Source organism: Hyla sarda, chromosome 1 (assembly GCF_029499605.1).
Source record: "Hyla sarda isolate aHylSar1 chromosome 1, aHylSar1.hap1, whole genome shotgun sequence".
Lineage (NCBI taxonomy): Eukaryota > Metazoa > Chordata > Amphibia > Anura > Hylidae > Hyla > Hyla sarda.
Window position 1 is genome coordinate 440,777,326 of NC_079189.1, and position 27,062 is coordinate 440,804,387.

Below are 27,062 nucleotides of genomic sequence, written 5' to 3' on the forward strand. Positions count from 1 at the left end.
ACTCCTATTACGAGCGGCATTGCCACTCGTACTAGTGTCAGCCACTGGGTCACTCTCATGGGGGGGGTGCGGCCTCGCCTGGTGGCGTCTCCGCCGCCATACAGGGGACTCATCATCACTACTAGATGATGAGGAGGGTGACGAAGAACACAATAATGTAGGATCTTCCTGGTCCTCACTGGCAGATTCGGAGCCTAAAAAAGCGTAAGCCTCTGCTGCCAAAAATGCCCGGAGGGCCATCTCCTTTTTTCTACGGTGGTGGGGGAGGGCAGTGGCAGAGGGGAGGGGGGGTGTGTGTGGGGGGGAGGGGGCGGGGAAGGATGTAGTGTGTGGTGCTTGGTGCTTTTAAAACGTGTACTTCAGTAATAGAAAAAGCTGCGGCTCCCCAAAAAAAGGGGTGGTGCACGCAGCTCCCTGAACCCCTAATAGGACCCGGGGTAAGGGATCGGACCCTAATAGGACCCTGGGGGACCTATTAGGGGGTCAGGGGGGATCTTTTTTTATAAAAAAAAAAAAAAAAAAACTGCGGCCAAAAAAAACGGATGGCGCACGCAGCTCCCTGAACCCCTAATAGGACCCGGGGTTAGGGATCAGACCCTAATAGGACCCTTGGGGACCTATTAGTGGTCAGGGGGGGGGACTTATTTTTTACTTTTTTTTACTTTGTTAACCCCTACCTGTCCCTGCAATCCGCTGTCTCTATTCTAATGCTGGTGAGGGGGCTGCGGAGCTCCGAGGGGGGATCCACGGTCTTCTCCTCACTGCTGCACCCGCTGACTGAACACAGAGAGCGGGTGCAGGAGCGGGAAGGGACCGTTAACCCCTCCTCTGCCGCACTGTTATTGGCTGGATGATCGCCAGCCAATAGCAGCATTGCTGGGGAGGTGACACCCAGAGTATTGTCACCTCTCCCCAGCAACGGCAGGTGATTGGCGGTGTATCGTACACCGCCGATCACTATCTAGTTCCGGGTCATCGGGTCACCACCGACCCGAATGACCGGAATCACCGCAGATCACCCGCGCGATTTCGCGGATGATCTGCGGCGATCGCCGACATGTGGGTGTCCCGGGACCCCCCTCTGCGTTTGCCTAGGATGCCTGCTGAACGATTTCAGCAGGCGTCCGGTTTTACAACCCACCCGGCGCACGGCGGGATGCGAAATTCCCACGGACGTATGAGTACGTGCCTGGTCCTTAAGACCCAGGGCGCAGGGACGTACTCATACATACCTGGTCATTAAGAGGTTAAAGGGGTACTCCGGTAGAAAACAATTAATTTTAAATTAACTGGTGCCAGAAAGTTAAACAGATTTGTAAATTACTTCTATATAAAAATCGTAATCCTTCCAGTATTTATCAGCTGCTGTATGCTCCACGCTGACACCTCTGTCCATTTTAGGAACTGTCCAGATTAGGAGCAAATCCCCATAGTAAACCCATCCTGCTCTGGACAGTTCCTGACATAGACAGAAGTGTAAGCAGAGAGCACTGTGGTCAGACAGAAGGAAATTCAAAAAGAAAATAATTTCCTCTGGAATAATTTCCATACAGCAGCTAAATACCGAAAGGATTAAGATTTTTAAATAGAAGTAATTTACAAATCTGTTTAACTTTCTGTTATCAGTTGATAAAAGAAATTTTTTTTTCCAGCTGAGTACCCCTTTAATACAGGTAATGAGTGGAGAACAACAGGTCTGTGAGAGCCGGAATTCTTACTGGTTGGTAGATGATCAAATACTTATGTCATGCAATAAAATGCTAATTATTTTAAATCATAAAATGTGATTTTCTGGATTTTTGTTTTATATTCTGTCTCTCACAGTTGAATAGTGCCTATGATTAAAAGTGTATCAAATACTTGTTCATCCCACTGTATGTAGGTGCAGCTAAAATTATATAAAGGATACTATCCAACTAATACAGATTTAGAGGGATACTCCGGGGAACTAAACCCATAGCCCATCCTTTCCCTCACATCAAGCTATTTAATTGTCTTACTATCATTCATTAGCTATATAGAGAAATTTCCCCTCTTTGGTTGTCACTTACAGGCATGAAGTGAGGAATTATATCATCCAGTTATCCACTCTGTCTAAATCCCTCCCTAAAAGCAACCCCCACCCTCCCAAGAGATACAGACTATGTGGTTCTGCCCTGCACTATACTGGGAGGTGTGTGCAGCCTTAGCCAATCAGACACCTAGGCTCCCTCTGCTGCTCAGAGCTGCAATGATTACTTGGAGATGTAGGTAAGGGAAGCAAAGGATGGAAAAGAATATCAAGCAGCCAGAGAAAACAACAGAGGCCACAGGAGCCATGCATATCAGGCAGGATGGTTTACAGGGAACATATCCCGGAAGTGTGGTGGCTTTGGAGATTTTTTTTTTTTTTTTTTTTACATATATTTATATATACTTCCTTGGAGTGCCCATTTAAGCAAAAACAATTTGCAACATATATAAGGTTCAAACAGCCCATTTTGGATGCTAGGAAATCATGCTGTTTATCTGTCACATTTGAACAAGGCATGCATAACTTATCAACGGGGGTAACAAATTGTTTATTGGCATTGCAGTGCATAATAGTTATAAGCATATACAGAAATATGGCGCAATGTACTCAGCAGCAAAGGAAGTTATAATTGCCTATGTGTCTAAATATTATTACCCCCCAAAGAAGGTACAATTATTGGGCAGTATAATGAAGCATAAACTCCAACTGCTAGCTGTCCTCAACTGACGGTAAAACTCACTAATGAAGATTAAGATACTAATTGGTAAGCACTGGGCCTGTGAAAACACAATGTTCTCTATGGTAACTGCTTCATCTATACCCAGTGGTATCAGCATTAGTTACTGGATGCAAATGTAGCCAGCCTATAGATATTAGCCAGGCGGGGTTAGTATACACAGAGTAATGAGTAATTAATATACAAAGTTCAAAAACATAGAAAACATATACATCGCAAGTCCAGATACACAGTATGCATATATATATATATATATATATATATATATATATATATATGAAATGTATTTCAAATAGTTAAATGTAATTCAATTTTACAATAACTCAGCATTTGTGCATCATCTTGTTTCATCAAGTATAGCTGTCTGGCATTAAAGATGCAAACACTGCGATAGATTTAATGTGCCAATAGATTGGTGCATATTAATATGTGTTCAGTTCAGTTTTGACCTTATTAAACTGTAAATCATATAATTATATTAATGTAAATTAAAGGGGTGTTTGCATCACTAAATGTTATGACATATTGCTAGAAAATCTCATAAAATTCTGATCTGAAGAAAGAAGAGACTGATGTCAAGTGAACGGGGCTCAGCTACTTAAAATAAACCTTTACTCATCGCTGATCTCACTGCATGTACTGCAAATGACCACTAAGGCCAGAGATTGGATGCAGCATCACGTACAAGATGTATGAGAGGTCATTGCTAATTCTCCGACAGGAAACACTGGAGCAGGTCAGACTCTGCAACAGGGGCAAGTTCTTTCTGCAGGCAGCATGTTATAGAGCATAAGGAGCCATGCAGACTTATCTATTTTTGTGAGTAAATATAAACTATAATTTGTCATTTATTCATGTAAATCTATGCCCATTGTAGAGTCCAACAGGCATCCTAGTCAGCGATTGAAAGTTATCTGCTGTCTACTTAGGACCGCCACTGGAGTCCTAAGCTCAAAATAAGCAGCTGCCTAACTCCAGATGCTCTTTAACCTGCTTCCGGCAGACTGGAATGCTTTTTTAAAGAGTACCTCTCAAGAACTTGATAAATGTTATAATCCTCCCAGTTCACTGCCCCATCATGATAAACCACCCCCTGCCTTTATTTTTATTAGTTTTCTACCTTGATATTGCTCTGTATTTTCTGCTCAGCCTCAGGTTCAGATTCACAGACTGGGAAGGGGCATTCCCCAGCAGGCATGACATCATCTGAAGCCATACAGGGGATAACTTCATCCCTAAGGGTATGTTCACACGAGCGGATCCCCAGCACGTATTACGCTGCGGATCCACTGCTGAAGGACCGCTGTATGCTGCCTTTACAGGTGCCTGCTTGGAGCGGCAATACACTGCTAGAAGCAGACACACTGAAGCGATGTGCGAGACGCTGCGCATGCGTGGTGTACTCGCACACATCGCGGCCGCTCCCCCTGCTCTAAGAGCTGCTGCGATGTGCGAATATAATGTGCATGCGCACGGCAACTCGCACATCGCAGTGTGTCTGCTCTTAGCGGCGTATTGCTGCTCCAAACAGGCACCTGTAATGGCAACATACAGCCGCCCTTCAGCGGCGGATCGGCAGCATAATACGCGCTGGGGATCCGCTCGTGTGAATGTACCCTTACTCTGCAACCAACAGCATAAGGCAGTTAAGTGTGAAAGGAGCTATGATTGGATAAGGCTGGACACACCCCCCTCAGCACTGTAGGCTGCATTTCCTGTGTTTGGACTTCTGCTAGGCCAGCAGGAGTCCAAAGTCTGTGCAAAAAATGGGGAAAAATTTGCTCTGGACAAACAGGGAGACACCTAGTGGCAGCTTTTAAACCCAAATAAAACATAGAAAACTTCTTTTTTTGTAAACAAAGATTTACCATAAGTGCAATAGCAAAAAATTTTTTTATGAGAGTGCCCATTTAGGGGTTAATGTACAGTGATGTCACAGAACAGGGTTAATACACAGTGATGTAACACTACAGGGTTAATAAACAGTGATACCACACTACAGGGGTAATATACAGTAATTTCACAGTACCATGGGGAAAAACGTATCCCCTATCCCAGTGTTTCTCCAGCGCGGTCCTCAAGACCCTCCAACAGGTCATGTTTTCTGGATTTCCTTAGTCTTTCACAGGTGATATAATTCTGGTCAGTGAATCAGGCATCACCAGTTATTTCACCTGTGAAAGACTAAGGAAATCTGGAAAATAAAACCTGTTGGGGGTACTTGAGAAACACTGCCCTATCCTGTAGGGGCCCTGGCTCTCCCTGAGAGTGGTGCGTCAAGACCCCGAGACTGCCACACCTCCTCTATCTTTCTCTATGGGAGTGCCGGAGAAAGACGAACAGCTCTCCTATAGAGATATCGTTTTTCTCCATGGTACTTCTCCTTTAATGTGACAGTTCACTTTAAGAAATATTACACTGTTTAGAAGTGGTCTCATTCCAAAAGCTAAACCTGGGAACAATGGTAGACCACCAGCACATACCAATTTCACTGAAAGTAGAATAACCTCCAACTGCATCCCTGGTCATGAAAACTGAGAATGCTAGACATGGGTCCCACACATTGAGAGGAATCAGAAAACAGCGAAACCATAAGTGGCACAGGCCTTTATAAATGTTAAATGAAACAGACCTTTATATAGAAAAAAACTTTTCCACAAATAAAAAATAAAGACAGAATAAAAGGTTTAAGTACAAAAGGTTTAAGTAATACAAAACATGATCTAATAGAAGTAGTAAATGAAATAGCTGGAAAGTGTTCACATCCACCTTCCTATACTGTGCTGAATTAAACAAGCTACTACTGAAAACTGAAGTTCATACAAAGTGCATCTAGAAGCTGGAAGAAATAAGAAGCAAAGCCGAAAAACCTCCCCACTTAAAAGGAATTAAAAATATATGGTGGTTCCTGAGGCAGAATTATGGAAATTCAAAGTGAGCAAATGAGTCTACACTTGTATATTAGGCAATTGTTTGCTGTGAGCAGGTGGAATAAAGACTACGCCCTGCAATACCCAGTATTTTGCCTATGGGGCATCTGAGAAAGGCAGCTTGTGTTGGTTGATGGGACACTAGAAAGCTGTAGAGATGACGATTTCTGTGTGGCATTCTTATTCTAGAATGGGATTTTTTGCCGCCTGCAAAAAACTACTATTCCATGTTGTTGAAGGGTATTCTGGTTTTACAAAATAAAGCTTTTTATTGTATAAGACAAAAATAAGCAATTTCAGTCAAGCAATTGCCACATAATTAAAGGTAATCTAAGCACTATCCTGCTTTCAATCCTTCCTCCTTTTAATCCTTACTCTCTTGGCAGGTATCCTCTCCTGCTTCATGCATATTCATTACATCCTCTCTCTCTCATGTCTAGATGACATAAGAGTCTTTTCCCACAAGATAGCTCTGCTTTCGACTTTTGGGTGTACTGACTTACCGACACATTGTGCTCTCCTTGTGCTCTGGTTTTGAAGCAGAACAGTCGTGTGGAAAAAGACTTTCTTATGTCATCCATACACAAGAGAAAGGCTGAAGCAATTATGCATTAAGCGGGATGAGATATTTGACCACAGGGGATGGAGGAAGGCTTGCTAGAATTGCTAGATCCCTCCTCCATTAAAGGGGTACTCCACCCCTAGACATCTTATCCCCTATCCAAAGGATAGGGGATAAGATGCCTGATCGCAGGGGTCCCGCCGCTGGGGACCCCCACAATCTCGGCTGCGGCACCCCAGACATCCAGTGAACGGAGCAAAACTTCGTTCTGTGCCGGATGACTGGCGATGCGGGGCGGAGGTTCGTGGTCACACCCGCTCGTGACATCACGGCCATGCCCATCAATGCAAGTCTATGGTAGGGGGTGTGACAGCTTTCACACCCTCTCCCATACACTTGTATTGAAGGACCGTGGCTGTGAAATCGCGAGTGGGGTGTGTTCGTGATGTCACGAGTCTCCGGCGCTGCACCCGATGCTCTAAGCGAACACAGGGTTCACCTGGGAGATCGCGGAGGGCCCCAGCGGCGGGACCCCCGCAATCAGACATCTTATCCCCTATTCTTTGGATAGGGGATAAGATGTCTAGGGGCAGAGTACCCCTTTAAGCACAACAAAATTGTAAAATTGTAGCACAACAATTATAAGCTGGTTATAAACTGGTTAGTCTGGGTTATCCTGCTGTCAGATTCCCTTTAAGGTACCTGCTTGTAGTTATTACAGTATAAGGTATATATGATTGATCACTGGAGTCTCCAATGATAGTAGCCTCACTATTTAGTAGAACAAGGTCCCAAGTCTTTTGCCCCTACTCACCCATACCCCCACAATGAGAAGATTGTACTGTAATTAGAAGTAACAAAAAAAGCCCCCGCTATACATATCACATATCTTGTGGACAGTTGATAAATGTATATGGTGGGTGGGAAGACCCCATTAAATGGAAATCTTTACATCTCCTGCACAGTCTTTAAATGCCTGAAACATTCATTAACATTTTGAACGCGTGTCATATTGAGGAACCAATGGAAGATACAACATACCTACATCATGTGGCATTTTAGAAAAAAAACTAATATGAGTCCCAACAAAAACTCCAAAATGTACTGTGTATGTGAGTATACTTTTTTCTGTAGACATCTAGCTGTAGTATTTTCATAGAAAAAGCTGTGAAAGTACCTATGAAAATACAAAGAATAAAGTTTTTTCTTTGTGTTTTACTATATTTTTGAAGGGTAGCATTATAAAGTACAAATTGTCCTCCAAAAAACAAGCCCCACATATGGCTCTGTTAATGGAAAAATAATAGAGTTATTAGAGGGAAGGGTGGAAAATGAAAATGCACAAAAATTTTAACTGAGTCTTGGATGGGTTAACAAATCTGGGCCACTGTGTGTAGATCCGTCCTAATAACTCACTTCCAGAGATGGACACATGATGATCACATAGCTGTAACTTATAACTAAGTGGTGCACCTATGTGATCTTCACATGACCGCATGTTTTCAACCTCTGGTAGTAAACTATGAAGGTTCTCATTCAATGGCTTGAAAGCTGGAAAGAATAGATCCATTCTAATGCATTAGCTACCACTGAGTTTGCAACAGAACAGTTGAGGAAAGTTTACCCTGATCTAGATTGTGAGCTGACATGGGTTGTGTGTTTTCTAACACTGCTGTAATTTGATTGCTGTTCTATTGTATTGGGCACTCGGCCACAAAGCTTGGTACACCTTGTAACTAGATTACATCAAGGAACATATCCCACATGAACTCCTAAAGAGGCAATTCACCTTTCTAATAGACAGAAATTACTAATTTGTCAATGTTCCCAAATACATTTACAGACAATTTATTTGCTCCAATATCTGTATTGCCATAAAAAATAACAAATCATCTGAAAAAGCAAACAAGCAATGTGTCATAAACACAACAGCAATGCATCACTGCCAAGAATATAATTCCGCTTGTGGTGTGGCCAAGTAATCCAGTGTAATACAGTGTGCAAAAAGCCATCTCAATTAGAAGACAATATGAGGCAACACCATCTAAAGAGAAGCATGTATGGGAGACACTGAAGACAAGGGCAGGGTGGGACTTTATTTCTGGATTTTTGAACATTTTGCTTCAATGAATACATAAAATTAAGGAAACAGAAACAAAATGTACACAGATTGCTTATACGAGCTTCCTTATCATTGCCAGCACAGTATCATTTCGCATAATGCATAAAAATGAAGCTTTTCCCATTCTCAGCTTTAAACGTTTAACTAGGCACAGCTGCTGGTAATGTTTCATTCTTCGCGAAAATGTGCCCTTTTTGTGTACCATTCTTCAAGAGAATTCATATTTTATGCATCTCCATCTTCATCAGCTCCAGATTGTTTTTTCAGATACACTGAACAGGGCCTTGCAAGTTGCTGAGGGTGTAATCAGCAAGAGTTACTATCTCCGACTGAAAAGGTATTGAAAGACATATGGACATCTTAAGAAGAACAGCTTTAATTATGTTAAGTCGTTTGTTTAATTCTGTGTCCTACTTACAAGCACTGAAAGCATTTAGGAATAGTAATCTCAAGGGAAATGCAGGACTTTCTAAGGGCATCTTATCAAACGCCTACAGACTGCCTGTTTATTCCAGACGTGCAACCTTATAGGCAACAAGGTGTTCTCTTTTGATGCCTGCTTCTCTTTGGACGCAGGTAGGTTTTTGCCTGGATAATAGCAGAGTGTCGTAAAAAAATGAAAGATCAAGCAGTGTGGAAAACTCATTCCTGTGTCTTAATTTTTTTAATTTATATGTATACAATACAGTACAGTGATCCCTCAACTTACAATGGCCTCAGATTACAATATTTTCAACATACAATGGTCTTTTCTGGACCATTGTAACTTGAAACCAGACTCAACATACAATGTTATGGACAGTCCAGATCTAACAAACGGGTCAATGGCTGGAAGAACTGACTAATTAGAATGGGCATTTTACTGGTAAAACACCTGTATTACTGAAGTGTATGCACTGACTGGTGTCTGGTAGTGCATCCCTACAGTACATGGAGATACTACATGTTCTGTACTACTCATTACCTGTGCAAGGGTTAGATGCTCCTTTGGACACTAGGTAGAGGAGGCTCCATTTTACTTTTTGGGACAGTGTGTACTGTACAGAACCCTGAAGAAGCTCCTGTCCTCTACATAGATAATGATTTACAGCTTTCAGATGTAAATCTTTTATACATAAGACTTGCTTTATCTGTATTCGTTATCTACTTTTTATTTTTCTAATACTCACTTTTTCCTTTTTTTTTTTGGATGACATTTTTGGAGATTTACACCTAATTACCAGGTTTCCATAGAATTATGGTCTCAAGATACAATGGTCACCCAATGTAATTGGAACCGATTATATTGTAACTTAAAGGACCACTGTATATGCATTTAAACATGCTCAATCCTTGTTCAAGTGGAGTCAGATGTGTCACACTCAGGCATTAGATTGGGCATTGGAGCTCCAAATATGGAAATGAAGCTTAAAGCGTACCCGTCAGATCCAACAAAAAAAACATTTTTTTTAATATATCACTAAGTACCTAATCCTGACCGTGTACATCTCATTTTTATGTTTCTATTACCTTTATTAATTTTTTTATTACCCTTTAATTTAGCTCACTAGTCTGAATTCCTCTCAAAGGGCGGGGGCGTGGCCTCACTGTGCAGGTCTCCGCCCCCTCCCTCAGTATGCTGTCTGCTCACATCTCCCCTAGCATTAGCAAAACTACAATTCCCAGCTTGTCCTCACTGACAGTAGCGGGACACAAGCTGACAGTGGGAGGATTTTTCCTCCAGCTGTGAGCCCTGCGCTCACAGCTGTCAATCAATAAAGTGTGTCCATGACATAGGTGATGATGCATGGACACAGCAGGACTGGTATGTGTCCAAGCAGGCAGGGGGGGGGAGTTGTTTGACTGTTTTTTTCAGTATGAAATACTGAAAATTTTCTAATGAAAGCAATTGCAAAACCTATTGGTTTTGCATGTTTTACATTACAACATATCAAAAGTTTTTGTATCTGACAGTGCCCATTTAAATCTTTAGTAATATATCAGAAAATTCACCTATCCATTTTTATTGTTGGATACTAAAAACTAGGGATGTCCTGATACCGATACTGGTATCGGTATCGGGGCTGATACTAGCCATTTGCATAGTATGGGGGACTCGTTTAATGTCCCCGATACCATGCCCGATACCTGGTGCCGCTCTGCTGCCCCATTCTCCCGTCCTCCGGTCCGCATCATAGTGTTCCATGGAGGAGCATGTGACTAAGTGCTTACCCCGAAATGCGCTATCCCTGCATGATATTCTTGATTTGCCCTTTAGTCTGTTTTTAGTCATTTTTAGTTTGTACATGTTCTATTAAACCAATCCAGTATTTTTCACCATGTACTTCTAGACTGGTTTGCACTTTTTTGGAAACTGGCAGCGCCCTACCCAAAGGGTCACATATTCAGCTTAGGGTAAGTAAATAGGGTTGTTCTGCAACCAACAAACGGCCACAACCGTCACCCCACACAGTCACAGCTATTTTTGGTTCTTAACGCAATTCCAACCTTAGGTAAGACTCAATCCACACAGTGCAATTTATGTTTGCTCAAACCCAGTCACACCCAAAATTGCTAAGTAGCCCCAGCCTTACTTTGCACCCTCTCTCCCTTGCGTGATTACTTTGCATTTTCAATTTTTTGTACACTACAAAACAAAGTAAGAAAAAAGTAAAATCGTGAAGCCCTAAAAGTGATTTTAAGACTAGGTTTTGCATTATTTACTGTGGCACAAAAGTAGAACTAAATTTCAAATATTAAATGGAATTTTCTTTCATGAATTCACATTAGTAGTGAAAGGACGTGGATAAAAGAGGTTAAGAAACCCTGCAGTAATGATTATAACATGACTGAATCAATAAATGTAAACCCAGACTTGTTACACTCCCTGGGACATTATAACTGCATGCTGCAGCGTATGTCTCTTTTACTCCTTTAGATTAATCTACTCACTGCTGACCAGATGGCACTGTGATTATAGCTTTTTGTGTCCAGGTGGCACACACAGAGTCTCTAAATTCTTTTTTTCTATAATTTCCCATAACAGCTAGATTCTGGAAACATTCAATAACAAATCAGCCAAAAGCTACAGGAAAGGGCAAAGCAATAGACAAAATGCATATCTGTAATGGAACAACTCAATTGTACCTAAGGCTTCCATTCTTACCTTCACCACAAAGAATATCACGTGTCAGGTTTTTACACTCCGTATGTGTTTTTCTGTAGTCATCCACATTCATTCAGCAGGAATTCTGCAAAGAAGCAGAGCATCACAACATTAAATAACTTTGGGGCTATGGTGGCAATTTGGAAAACTCTGTTGACTTTCTCGGAGCAGTGACCTTCATACCAAGACTTTGGTGCATAAGGCCTCATAATTCAGACCCTCTAGACCACGGCTTGCAGACCGATTCACTACTAAACATTTTGCTAAGGGATATTGAGAATACTGCTAACTGGATAATTAATTGTTAATTAGAAGCTTCTCAGAACACTGATGTGTGAACGCCTCTCTAGGATTCAGCTACACTGTCTTGCCAAGGAGAAGCAAACACTATAAACAAGAAATCTTAAGGAAAAAATAAGGGTCAAAATATAAACTGCTCAAAAAAATAAAGGGAACACTTGAACAACACAATGTAACTCCAAGTCAATCACACTTCTGTGAAATCACACTGTCCACTCAGGAAGCAACACTGATTGACAATCAATTTCACATGCTGTTGTGCAAATGGAACAGACAACAGGTGGACATTATAGGAAATTAGCAAGACACCCCCAATAAAGGAGTGGTTCTGCAGGTGGTGACCACAGACCACTTCTCAGTTCCTATGCTTTCTGGGTGATGTTTTGGTCACTTTTCAATGCTGGCGGTGCTTTCACTCTAGTGGTAGCATGAGACGGAGTCTACAACCCACACAAGTGGCTCAGGTAGTGCAGCTCATCCAGGATGGCACATCAATGCGAGCTGTGGCAAGGAGGTTTGCTGTGTCTGTCAGCGTAGTGTCCAGAGAATGGAGGCGCTACCAGGAGACAGGCCAGTACATCAGGAGACATGGAGGAGTCCTTAGGAGGGCAACAACCCAGCAGCAGGACCGCTACCTCTGCCTTTGTGCAAGGAGGAGCAGGAGGAGTATTGCCAGAATCGTGCAAAATGACCTCCAGCAGGCCACAAATGTGCATGTGTCCACTCAGAAGGTCAGAAACAGACGCCATGAGGGTGGTATGAGGTCCCGACGTCCACAGGTGGGGGTTGTGCTTACAGCCCAACACTATGCAGGATGTTTGGCATTTGCCATAGAACACCAAGATTGGCAAATTCCCCATTGGCACCCTGTGTTCCTCACAGATGAAAGCAGGTTCACACTGAGCACAAGTCACAGACGTGACAGAGTCTGGAGACGCCGTGGAGAATGTTCTGCTGCCTGCAACATCCTCCAGCATGACTGGTTTGGTTGTGGGGTGGCATTTCTTTGGGGGCCGCACAGCCCTCCATGTGCTTGCCAGAGGTAGCCTGACTGCCATTAGGTACCGAGATGAGATCCTCAGACCCCTTTGGAGACCATATGCTGGTGCGGTTGGCCCTGGGTTCCTCCTAATGCAAGAAAATGCTAGACTTCATGTGGCTGGAGTGTGTCAGCAGTTCCTGCAAGAGGAAGGCATTGATACTATGGACTGGCCCGCCCATTCCCCAGACCTCAATCCGATTGACTGCCCAGGAGTTGGCGGATCCTTTAGTCCAGGTCTCGGAGGACATCCCTTAGGAGACCAACCGCCACCTCATCAGGAGCATGCCCAGGCATTGTAGGGAGGTCATACGGGCAAGTGGAGGTCACACACACTACTGAGCCTCATTTTGACTTGTTTTAAGGACATTACATCAAAGTTGGATCAGCCTGTAGTGTGGTTTTCCACTTTGATTTTGAGTGTGACTCCATATCCAGACCTCCATGGGTTGATAAATTTGATTTCCATTGATGAGTTTTGTGTGATTTTGTTGTCAGAACATTTAACTATTTAATGTAAAGATGATAGTGTTTCATACAATTAGTTCATTAATTCAGATCTAGGATGTGTTATCTTAGTGTTCCCTTTATTTTTTTGAGCAGTGTAGAAAAATTTACATGGAAAGCAAAAGTAACCTAGATGCTAACCGTCTGCAAGTTTGTAAATAATAATATTGTGGAAGACTTGTGTTTATTTCATCTTCTGGAATTGTGTATGCATGGGCTTATGTTATGTTTTAATTAATGTGTATATATATATATATATATATATATATATATATATCTCAGCAGTAAATATATATATATATATATATATATATATATCAGTGTAAATAATATAAAGATGATAAAAAGATGCTCATTGTAGAAGTACAGGAGTATACTAGAACCAATAATTACTAATGAGAAAGTGGAATGGCTATTTTTATTGGGAGGCTATTCTTAGGATAGGCCATGAATATCTCATTCGATTAGTGTGCCTTGATGTACATGAGGGGGCCAAAGTGCTCATCTGCCCCTTCCAGATGATTGGCAGAGGTGTCTGAAATCAGACCTCCTCACCTTAATCAGATATGGATGGCCTGTAGGGAGAGGTCATCATAAAAATAGCCTGTAGCACCCCTTTTAAAAGGGATTATCATCAGTTTTGGTAAAATGAACCCCTTAAAGACCAGGCCAGTTTTCGTTGTTGCCCTTTCATCTTTTCCTCCTCACCCTTTAATAGCCATAATTCTTATTTTTTTCATCTACACATCCATATAAGGGCTGTTTTTTTGTGGGACCAATTGATTTATTCATTTTTCCATAACATATTCTCCAAAACAGGAGACATTTCTTTTAATTGCCATTTCTGACCCCTATTACTTTTTTTTATTTTTCCGCATACCGGGCTGTTTGAGGGCTAATTTTTTGCGCAATAATCTGTTGTTTGAAACAGTATCATTTTAGTATTGATCGGACTTTTTGATTGCTTTTTACTTCATTTTGTCTAGGGTATGGAATTTTTTTTACGTTTACGCGATTTACCATACAGGATAAATAATGTTTTATTTTAATGGTTTGGACAATTAAGCACACGACGATATCAAATATGTTTATTTTTATTTATTTTTTTATATAGAAAATGGGAATGGGAAAAGGGGGTCATTTAAACTTTTAGTATGGAAGGGGTTAATGGGTGCTTTTTAAACTTTTATTTACCTTTTTTTTTTACACTTTATTAGTTCCTTAGGGTACTTTTAGGAGGAATCATTACATTCCTCATACAGATCAACGCAGTTCCATAGAACTCAATTGATTTGTGTGATTTGTGCTCAACCCCCTCACTGGACCACCAGGGGTGCATTAGAGGCGATCTAAAGGGTTAATAGCCGGCCGCGGCGATTGCTACAGCTACAGGAATCAGCTGAGGGCCGCTCAGTTTGGTGTGGGCTCGAGTCAGGAGCCGGAGTCATACACCGTTAACGGCACAATGACGTGTATACACGTCATTGGTCGTTGAAGGGGTACTCCCGTGGAAAATTTTTTTTAATCAACTGGTTAAAGTTAAACAGATTTGTAAATCAATATGGTAAGATATAGACCGGCACTGCTGATATTCCAGAAGAGTGCAAAAGCAGGTGAATAACTTCGACTGTAGGTGGTGCTCAATTGGCAGAGCAAAGGTAATGACCACAGTGCTCTCTGCTGACCTCTGCTGTCCATTTTAGGAACTGTCCAGAGCAGCATATGTTTGCTTTGGGGATTTTCACCTGCTCTGGACAGTTCCTAAAATGGACAGTAGAGGTCAGCAGAGAGCACTGTGGTCATGAGATCAGAGGAAATGCATTTCTTTTTTGTATTTCTCTTTAGTATACAGCCCCTAAAAAGTACTGGAAGGATTAAGATTTTTTTTTTTATAGAAGTGATTTACAAATCTATTTAACTTTCTGGCACCAGTTGATTAAAAAAAAAAAAGTTTTCCACGGGAGTACCCCTTTAACAGGTTAAAAAGCTAGTAATGCTGAAGGGGATGTTATTGTGCAATAAACGCTTGGGAAATTGTATCAAAACCTGTGTAGAGGAAAAGTTGACTAGTTGCCAAAGCAGCCTATCAGATTGCTTCTTTCATTTTTAAAAAGGCATCTGAATAATAAAATAATCAATCTGAATGGTTGCTATGAGAAACTGGTCAACTTTTCCTTAACACAGGTTTTAATAAATATCACCCACTATCTTTAGCATCTTAATATGCTGCATTGTTGTCCATAAAACATTTTTGCATGCAAGTTTTCACAGAATTCAATGTGAAAAAATCTGTCTCTGCCTGTATCACTCCCTAGAAGGGGAACTCCGGTAAAAAAAAAATGTTTTCAAATCAACTGGTGCAAGACAGTTAACCCCTAAAGGACCAAGTCCATTTTAACCTTAAAGGGGTACTCCGGTGGAAAACGTTTTTTTTCTTTTAAATCAATTGGTGCCAGAAAGTTAAACAGATTTGTATGTTACTTCTATAAAAAAATCTTAATCCTTCTAGTACTTATTAGCTGCTGAATACTACAGAGGAAATTCTTTTCTTTTTGGAACACAGAGCTCTCTGCTGACATCATGACCACAGTGCTCTCTGCTGACATCTCTGTCCCTTTTAAGAACTGTCCAGAGTAGGAGAAAATCCCCATAGCAAAGATATGCTGCTCTGGACAGTTTCTAAAATGGACAGAGATGTCAGCAGAGAGCACTGTTGTCATGATGTCAGCAGAGAGCTCTGTGTTCCAAAAAGAAAAGAATGTCCTCTGTAGTATTAAGCAGCTAAAAAGTACTGCAAGGATTGAGATTTTTTTAATAGAAATAATTTACAAATCTAGCAAAAAGGAGAATGTGTCCGGCACTGCTTTGGCTGACCAACTGGATATGGTGGACCAGGATATGAGATTCAGGAAAACAGTCTTTTGAGAAGGTAGGGGTGCTCTGACTGATATGTGAATATTCCAATGTAGGAGAGATATGGAAAAATCAATCGGCACTCACCGGTCTTCTTCAGCAATAAGTTTCTTTAATGCAAAATACTCACATACAAAAAGGCAATTGGGGAGAGGGATCGACAGGGGGGTATTAACCTCCGGCGACAGAATCTGTTTCACTCATTAGACGAGGTTCATCTGGCCAGATGAAGCTCGTCTGACGAGTGAAACAGATTCTGTCGCCCTATTTTGACACCCTATAACTTTTACACACGCGGTGATACCAAATATGTTTATTAAAAAAAAATGTTTACGCTTTTTGGGGATAAAATGGGAAAAAACGACAATTTTCATTTATATTGGGGGAGGGACTTTTTTTTTTTTTTACACTTTTTATGTCTCCATAGGGGACTATCTATAGCAATCATTTGATTGCTAATACTGTTCAATGCTACGCATAGAGCATAGCACTGATCAGTATTATCGGCCATCTTCTGCTCTGGTCTGCTCGATCTCAGACCAGAGCAGGAGACGCAGGGAGACGGACGATGGCAGGTGAGAGGCCCTCCGTTCGCCATTACAGATGATCGGATGACCGTGGCAGCGCTGCGGGCGATCCGATCATCTATTTTAACATGCGCACGGCCGCAGATGTCGTGATCTGTACTGATCACGGCATCTGAGGGGTTAATAGCGGACATCCGCGCGATCGCAGATGTCGGCTATTACCGGCGGGTCCCTGGTTGCTGATAGCAGCCGGAACCTGCCGTGTATGATGTGAGCACCGCTCTTATGCTCGTGGTCATACAGAGGACGTAAATGTACGTCCTGGTGCACGAAAAACCGCCAAACCAGGACGCACATTTAAGTCTGTGGTCGTTAAGGGGTTAAACAGATTTGTAAATCTCTTCAATTTAAAAGTCTTAACCCTTCTAGTACTTATCAGCTTTTCAATGCTACAGATATACTACAGAGAAATTTGTGAATTTCTTTCCAGTCTGTCAACAGTGCTCTCTGCTGACACCTCTGTCCGTGTAAGGAACTGTCCAGAGCAGGAGAGGTTTGCTATGGGAATTTGCTAATAATCTGGACAGTTCCTGACACGGACAGAGGTGTCAGCAGAAAGCACTGTTGTCAGACAGAAAATAAATGTTGTTTCCACCGGAGTTCCCCTGTAAGCTGTGTTTACACACAACCAACCTGCGATAGCCGATGCGCCAAACGATATCAGACACATTAAATACACCCTAGGCCTCCAGTAACAAAAAAGTACAGTATATCCCAAGGTAACAAGAGCAAATACACAAACCTACAAAGAGTTAACATAAGACTATAAGGCTAGGTTTCCACACTGTTTTTTTTTTTCTGGCATATTTTTTGAAAACTGTCACTGCAGTTTTTAAGCCAAAGTCAGAAGTGGATCCAGTAGGAAGAAGTCCTTCCTTTATATTTCCCATTCCTTTTGAACACACTTCTGGTTATGGCTAAAAATGTATAGTTTTTATTAGTACACAAAAACAATAAAATTATAAAAGTTATAAAAAGAACAAACACAGCAACTGATGATAAGTGATCACGTGATAATCCTGGGGAGTATAACTATACACTAGTACCTATTCATACATAAAGCAAATGGTTTATCATTGCTACATAAACAAACACCATGCATTTCCCATTTTAAGAATATGGGAAGTACAATAACACTATACTACAGCATTCAAGCTAAGACAATCAAAAAATGCTAAGGGAAAACATGTCTAGGCCATGAAGTCAGGCATACCGCCAACATCACGCTCTGCCAAGGAACCACTACGGCACCAGCCCCGAAGAAGGTAATTTTTACCGAAACATATGTAGGAGCTGGTGTCCCAGTGGCTCCCTGGCAGATCGTGATGTTGGCAGTATGCACTGCATTTCATGGATTCAAGACACACCCCTGTCTATATTGCATGTGTATATATATATATATATAAGGTGTAATAGCTGAAAATGTATATCAGAGCAAAAACCAAGCAACGAGGGAGGAAAAAAACTACTTTAGAGACTGGATTGTGTGGAGGCACAGATCTGGAGAATATGGAAGTAAAAGATGTATACCACCGGAGTCTCGAATAAAAGCTGTAAGTCTTTACTGAAGTAGTCACAGGATACAAAAATTAAAAGAATACACCGGCTACGCGTTTTGGACAATCCTGGCCGAAACGGGTAGGAGGTGTGTTCTGTGATTATTTTGTATCCTGTGACTACTTCAATAAAGACTTACAGCTTTTATTTAAGACTCCAGTGCTGGACATCTATTTCTTCCATATTGTCTTCTTGAGGGGAGGCACTGCCCTCCAGTCGGAGCATGGGTCCTGGAGTGGGAATTGGAGCTCTCCGAACTTCCCTTGTGTAATTCATTCAGACCTGGAGAATGGTACAAAGAAAATGTCTGTTGCACTAAGAGTTTGCAAAAGAAAAACAAAACACTTTAAGGGGTACTCCACTGGCCAGTGTTCTAGCTGCGTTTGGAACATTTAGTTCCAAACGCTGTGCGTGCGCTATGGGGGTCGGCCACTCCCCCTCATGAAGTCAGGCCATGCCTCTCAATTCAAGTAAATGCCCCCTCCCATAGACTTGCATTGAGGGAGTACCCCTTTAAAGTATTCTCAGATTGTCAGAAAAAAAGATTATCCATTTGCATTCACCTCCAGGCAGTGGAAGAGAGAGGTGGCCTGTAGTAAATATAAAAGCAAGTACACTAAGTGATTGTTGAGCTAGCAATTGTGTGTCTGTATACAAGAGTGTGAAGTATACAAGTGAGTGTAAGTATAAAAGTGAGAGGGACTTAAAATTAAGGGACTTTAAATTCAGGGAGTTTAAATTGAAATGGAAATCAAATTTATCAACCCATGGAGGTCTGGATATGGAGTCACACTCAAAATCAAAGTGGAAAACCACACTACAGGCTGATCCAACTTTGATGTAATGTTCTTAAAACAAGTCAAAATGAGGCTCAGTAGTGTGTGTGGCCTCCACATGCCCGTATGACCTTCGTACAATGCCTGGGCATGCTCCTGATGAGGTGGCCGCCAACTCCTGGACAGTCTGTGGATGCAATGTGGCGTTGGTGGATGGAGCGAGACACGATGTCCCAGATGTGTTCAATCGGATTCAGGTCTGGGGAATGGGCGGGCCAGTCCATAGCATCAATGCCTTCCTCTTGCAGGAACTGCTGACACACTCCAGCCACATGAAGTCTAGCATTGTATTGCATTAGGAGGAACCCAGGGCCAACCGCACCAGCATATGGTCTCACAAGGGGTCTGAGGATCTCATCTCGGTACCTAATGGCAGTCAGGCTACCGCTGGAAAGCACATGGAGGGCTGTGCGGCCCCCAAAGAAATGCCACCCCACACCATTACTGACTCACCGCCAAACCGGTCATGCTGGAGGATGTTGCCGGCAGCAGAACGTTCTACATGGTGTCTCCAGACTCTGTCACATGTGCTCAGTGTGTGAACCTGCTTTCATCTGTGAAGAGCACAGGGCATCAGTAGCGAATTTGCCAGTCTTGGAGTTTTCTGGCAAATGCTAAACGTCCTGCACAGTGTTGGGCTGTAAGTACAACCCCCACCTGTGGACGTCGGGCCCTCATACCACCCTAATGGAGTCTGTTTCTGACCGTTTGAGTGGACACATGCACATTTGTGGCCTGCTGGAGATCATTTTGCACTGCTCTGGCAGTGCTCCTCCTGCTCCTCCTTGCACATAGGCAGAGGTAGCGGTCCTGCTGCTGGGTTATTGCCCTTCTATGGCCTCCTCCACGTCTCCTGATGTACTGGCCTGTCTCCTGATAGCGCCTCCATGCTCTGGACACTACGCTGACAGACACAGCAAACCTCCTTTCAACAGCTCGCATTGATGTGCCATCCTGGATGAGCTGCACTACCTGAGCCACTTGTGTGGGTTGTAGACTCCGTCTCATGCTATCACTAGAGTGAAAGCACCGCCAGCATTCAAAAGTGACCAAAACATCAGCCAGGAAGCATAGGAACTGAGAAGAGGTCTGTGGTCACCACCTGCAGAACCACTCCTTTATTGGGGGGTATCTTACTAATTGCCTATAATTTCCACCTGTTGTCTGTTCCATTTGCACAACAGCATGTGAAATTGATTGTCAATCAGTGTTGCTTCCTGAGTGGACAGTGTGATTTCATAGAAGTGTGATTGTCTTGGAGTTACATTGTGTTGTGTAAGTGTTCCCTTTATTTTCTTGAGCAGTGTACTTCTTTTTTATTTTCTTGACAAACAGGTCCCTACTGAAGACAGTATTCAGATTTGTCTGTCAATCACCAGGGATCCAATTTTCGACTAAATGAAACCCATCTTTACTGCCATAGAAATAAAAATTAATTCAAAACAGCCAAGTCTGAAGGAAGCAATTTATTGGAAGTGTCAGGTTGGCATAAATTAGGCTGAAGAGGATAGTGGTAATGGGCCCAGCCTCTGGAAGGAATACTCAGCGCTGATCTCTCATGAACAATTAAGAGAGGGATTTTTCTTGAGGAGATGAACATGCTGTAGTGCAGATTAAACAGGTGGGCATCAGGGATAAGCTGTCGTGTCAATTTATCACACCTTCAAACTTTACAAGTGCAAACTTTGGTGCCAAAACCACAGCAAAATTATGTTCCTCATAACCCTGAAGTGCCATGCATATTGGGAAATATAATAAAAACCGAAACATAAAACCTGCTGTAAACTTGCAGTTAATAAGAAGATACTTCCAGCTTGTAAATATTCTCTGACTAGTAATGTTTACATGTGCAGGTAGTCATGTGGCTTCTTATAAAAATAAAAAAAGCACAGTTTAGTGCGCCTCTCATGAATGGCATGATGGCATACATTGACATCTGTCTGCTTAGACTGCCACCATAAAATAACTCCTGTGCAGTGTGTGTGTGTGTGTGTGTGTGTGTGTGTGTGTGTGTATATATATATACAGTGACCCCTCGACCTACGATGGCCCCGACAGAGGCCATCGCATGTTGAAGGCAGCATCAACATACGATGCTTTTGTATGTCGGGCCATCGCATAAACGGCTTTCTGGTAGCGCTGACTTCTTCACTTACCTGTCCTCGGGGCTCCGGCGCATACTCTTCAGGATCTTCTGCATCGTCGGTGCTCTCTATTGACGTTATCACGTGGCTGCGCACGCCGTCCCGTCATCCAATAGGAGTGGTGTGCGTATGGCGGCGACGGAGAGCGCGGTTGCCGGGGAAGCAGAGGCCTTGCCGGAGCATCGGGGACGCGGCAACAGCGATGGAAGGCGACTTTCCGGGCAGCGGTGACGAGCGGTGACGGTCCGGAGCGGCGGGGACAGGTGAGTACAACTTCCTCTAACAGTAGTCTACAACCTGCGGACCTCCAGATGTTGCAAAACTACAACACCCAGCATGCCCGGACAGCCGTTGGCTGTCCACACAGATTTTCGGTGCAGACATTCTACCATGTGAACATAGCCAAAGTCCTCCCTTTATATTTTACATTCCTTCTGGCTTTGGTTTAAAGGGGTACACAGGCCATAATACATCTTATCTCCTATCCAAAGTATAGGGGATAATATGTCTGATCGCAGGGGTCCTGCCGCTGGGGACCCCCCCAAACTGTCATTAAGCACCCACCTTTGCGAGCTCTCCACAGCGCTGCAGGCTCTGAGTGTGCAGCGTGACGACGACGGGGCTGGAGTATCGTGACGTCACGCCCCGCCCCGCCCCCTCAATGCAAGTATATTGCTGTCACCCCCCGCCCATAGACCTGCATTGAGGGGGTAGGGCGTGATGTCAAACAGAGGCATAGTCGTGACGTCACGATACTCCGGCCCCGTGGTCGTCATGCTGCACACTCTGAGCCTCCAGCGCTGCGGAGAGCTCGCAAAGGAGGGTGCTGAATGACCCCCGGGATCAGAGATCTTATCCCCTATCCTTTGTATAGGGGATAAGATGTATTAGGGCCAGAGTACCCCTTTAAACTGCCAAGTGGAAACATATGGGGGTTTTACTGATGGTTGACTATCTGTACTACTAAGTAGTCAGATGGGCTTCTCTTCAAAACTAATGTGTGAATAAGAGGATAAGGGGGATGGAATTATGTGCAGGGGATAAAATTATGAAGCTGCTAGTATTTACATCCCCTTTTGCAATAAATCTGATTTGGTTGGGGATTCAACCCAGCAATTCTGGCCTGGTGGAATGGTTACACAAGGCATTTTCGGTACAGTCATATATAGCATTTTCAAAACGGTCACACATGGCATTTTCGGTATGGTCACACATGTCATTTTTGGTACAGTCACACATGGCATTTTCGGTATGGTCACACATGGCATTTTTGGTACCGTCACACAAAGCATTTTCGGTACAGTCACAAATGGTATATGGTCACACATGGCATTTTTGGTACAGTCACACAAAGCATTTTCAGTAGGGTCACACATGGCATATGGTCACACATGGCATTTTTGGTACAGTCACACAAGGCATTTTCCGTACGGTCACACATGGCATATGGTCACACATGCCATTTTTGGTACAGTCACACAAAGCATTTTCGGTAGTGTCACACATGGCATATGGTCACACATGGCGTTTTTGGTACAGTCACACAAGGCATTTTCGGTACAGTCACACATGGCATTTTTGGTACAGTCACACAAAGCATTTTTGATACAGTCACACAAGGCATTTTTGGTATGGTCACATATGGCATTTTTGGTATGGTCACATATGGCATTTTTGGTATGGTCACATATGGCATTTTTGGTATGGTCACATATGGCATTTTCGGTACGGTCACACAAGGCATTTTCGGTACGGTCACACATGGCATTTTTGGTGCAGTCACACAAAGCATTTTTGATACAGTCACACAAGGCATTTTTGGTATGGTCACATATGGCATTTTTGGTAAGTTATTTTCGCAGCATTTTCACAACAATATTGCCATGTTTTCATATGATAACAATAACATTTACTCCTTTCATTTGTATACAACACTGGCAAAAAACACCACAAATAACTTAGCAAAAATCCTGTGAAAAGATATAACAGACCCTACTGGAGAAACCACAGCTGTAGTAATAAACCAAAAGTATGTCTTTAAATTGTCTGTTGTGGTTTTCCATAGAAGCAGTCCTAGGATAATTTCTGCGACAAAAATAACAAATGTGACAAAACAACATTGAATTTATTAATGCATCCAACAACTATAGACATTGTAGGTGGCGTGACCTTTCATCCTGAAGAAGCCAATAATACTGATGATGTTACTATGGACATAGAGGGAGATTTATCAAAACCTGCGTAGAGAAAGAGTGGTGTAGTTGCCCATAGAAACAAGCTTTTATTTAAAAAAAATTTAAGAATCTGATTGGTTGCGATGGACAGCTGCACCACTTTTCCTCTACATTGGATTTGATAAGTTTCCCCCCAAATGCCTAGAAAAAATGTGGGACAAATGATGTTATATGCAGGTCTGCTCTACACATCTGATTCAAAACTCTTATAGTTATGTAACAAAGAATTTTACAGCCAAGTTTTGCCAGATATTCATTTAAGCATGAATATTGCTTAGTTATGAAAAGCAGAAATCTAACTAATGCTGTGCAAAGCCACAGAGGAGGCCATCATCTGCCGGCCATCAGGAATGCTATGACTGGAGCTTAATCTGGCCATGAATATTAGGAATTTTGCTGATGAGGCAGAACTGGAATTAGCAGATGTGGTAGTTAATCTGCTGAACATTTACTGTCCACAAAAGACTGGAGGAAATTAACTCATGTAGTAACATAGTGCACATGACAGCTATGGCACACATATACCTGGGATCATAGGGTCATAATGTGAGGTGACCTGTGCTAAGTCAGCCAGTCATATAAAGAGCAGCTTTCCTTTTCTGATAAACAAAAGTTTGTCCTATACAGCAATTGTGTTAAAAGTCGAATGTCTCCTAATAAATTTGATGCATTTTTGGGCTGTTTTAAAGTCAGAAAATAAAATCTAAGGGCTTGTTCACACGAGCATATTTATTTTCAAACTAGCAGCCCGTTTCTCGCTGCAAGTTTTAAAGGGGCAGGCTCTCTATTGGCGGTCCGCAGCAGATTTTTGGCAGCGGAAAATCCGCCGTAGACCTTACTGAAGTCAATGGGGTCGGTGGCGGGTTTTCAGCAGCGGAGATTCCGCTGTTGAAAATTTGCTGCAGAGACCCCCTTTCAAAGTCACAGCAGAAACAGGCTGCAAGTTTGAAACAAAATCCGCTCATGTGAACGCACCCATAGGGTACCTTCACACGTGCATATCTTTGCTGCATATTTTACTGCAGATTTTTCTACCCACTGAAGTCGCAGCAAAACCATTGGTGGAAAATCAGCAGCAAAATAAGCATGTGTGAATGTATCCTAAGGCCATGTTTACATTGTAGAATTGGTGACCGGAATTTGGCAGAAAAATTAATCTTGGAAATTCCGTTGTAGCAGAGACATATTGTTTTAATGGGATTCTGCTGCACCGTGCACATGGCAGAATTACTGCGGTGGAAACATCTGCCACGGAAATTCTGATTTCGCACCCTGCAGAAAGAATTGACTTGTCAATTCTTGCTTGGAGAATTCGCTTGGAAATGCTTAGCTGACTATACACACAGTGTTCTTCTGTGTAGTCCTTATGCTGCCGGTATCCTCTGTTTGTGGAATGTCCGCCGGCACACCTGCTGCTGCTCCTTCTCGGCGCGCCCGGCCCCGCTCCCTAGGGCGCGCGCGCGCCGGCTTACAAAGATTTAAAGGGCCAGTGCACCATTAATTGGTGCCTGGTCCAATCTGTGTAACACATAAAAACCCACTCCCCCTTCCTGTCCTTGCCGGATCTTGTTGCCCTAGTGCCCTGAGAAAGCGTTCTGTGTGTTCCCTAGCCTGTGTATCTAGACCCTTTGCCGTTGCCCCTGACTACGAATCTTTGCCGCCTGCCTTGACCTTCTGCTACGTCTGACCTCGCCTTGCCTTGTCCTTGTGTACCGCGGCTGTCTCAGCTGTCAGTGAGGTGGAGTCGCTATTGGGTGGAACGACCTGGGAGTTACCTGACGCATCAAGTCCATCCCGCTTTGCGGCAGGCTCTGGTGAATACCAGTAACCCCTTAGATTCCGTTCCCCTGGTACGGCCCACGCCATCACCTCACTGACACAGAGGATCCACTGCCGTGTCCTCCCCGCATTCCAGTCCGGACCCTGACACCCACTTTAGGGTTTGTTCACATGGCAGAATGTCCGCATGGAATTCTGCATGAATATTCCACAGCAGCAGAGTCCCATTGATTTCAATCAGATTCTGTACAAAAAAGGAGTCTGTCATTCATTATACACTGCTCAAAAAAATAAAGGGAACACTTGAACAACACAATGTAACTCCAAGTCAGTCACACTTCTGTGAAATCTCACTGTCCACTCAGAAAGCAACACTGACTGACAATCAATTTCACATGCTGTTGTGCAAATGGAACAGACAACAGGTGGAAATTATAGGCAATTAGCAAGACACCCCCAATAAAGGAGTGGTTGTGCAGGTGGTGACCACAGACCACTTCTCAGTTCCTATGCTTCCTGGCCTATGTTTTGGTCACTTTTGAATGCTGGCGGTGCTTTCACTCTAGTGGTAGCATGAGACAGAGTCTACAACCCACACAAGTGGCTCAGGTAGTGTAGTTTGCTGTGTCTGTCAGCGTAGTGTCCAGGAGACAGGCCAGTACATCAGGAGATGTGGTAGTGGTGTAGGACGGCAACAACCCAGCAGCAGGACTGCTACCTCTGCCTTTGTGCAAGGAGGAGCAGGAGGAGCACTGTCAGAGCCCTGCAAAATTACCTCCAGAAGGCCACAAATGTGCATATGTCCACTCAGATGGTCAGAAACCGTGAGGGTGGTATGAGGGCCCGACTTCCACAGGTGGAGGTTGTGCTTACAGCCAAACACAATGCAGGACATTTGGCATTTGCTAGAGAACACCAAGATTGGCAAATTTGCCACTGGCGCCCTGTGTTCTTCAAAGATGAAAGCAGGTTCACACTGAGCACATGTGACAGATGTGAGAGTCTGGAGACGCCCTGGAGAACATTCTGCTGCCTGCAACATCCTCCAGCATGACCGGTTTGGCGGTAAGTCAGTAATGGTGTGTGGTGACATTTCTTTGGGGGGCCGCACAGCCCTCCATGTGCTTGCCAGAGGTAGCCTGACTGCCATTAGGTACCGAGATGAGATCCTCAGACCCCTTGTGAGACCATATGCTGGTGTGGTTGGCCCTGGGTTCCTCCTAATGCAAAACAATGCTAGACTTCATGTGGCTGGAGTAAGTCAGCAGTTCCTGAAAGAGCAAGGCATTGATGCTATGGACTGGCCCGCCTGTTCCCCAGACCTGAATCCGATTGAGCACATCTGGGACATCATGTGTCGCTCCATCCCCCAATGTCACCTTGCACCACAGATTGTCCAGGAGTTGGCGGATTCTTTAGTCCAGGTCTGGGAGGTCATCCCTCAGTAGACCATCCACCACCTAATCAGGAGCATGCCCAGGCGTTGTAGGGAGGTCATACGGGCACATGGAGGCCACACACACTACTGAGCCTCATTTTGACTTGTTTTAAGAATATTACATCAAAGTTGGATCAGCCTGTAGTGTGGTTTTCCACTTTGATTTTGAGTGTGACTCCATATCCAGACCTCCATGGGTTGATAAATTTGATTTCCATT

The 27,062-nt window shown here is 43.2% G+C and overlaps 1 protein-coding gene across 13 annotated transcripts in view; it reads right to left on the reverse strand.

Annotated features, from left to right (window-relative positions):
- Nucleotides 1–27,062, reverse strand: part of ARVCF (ARVCF delta catenin family member) — a 770,059-nt gene that overhangs the window by 414,458 nt on the left and 328,539 nt on the right. For 11 of the 13 annotated variants that reach the window (XM_056532559.1, XM_056532512.1, XM_056532503.1 and 8 more), the window contains one exon: nucleotides 11,510–11,594. The exons of the other annotated variants lie outside the window; for them this stretch is intronic. The gene's annotated coding sequence lies outside the window, so the exon portion shown is untranslated. The remainder of the gene's footprint in view (nucleotides 1–11,509; nucleotides 11,595–27,062) is intronic. 13 annotated transcript variants of the gene reach the window in all.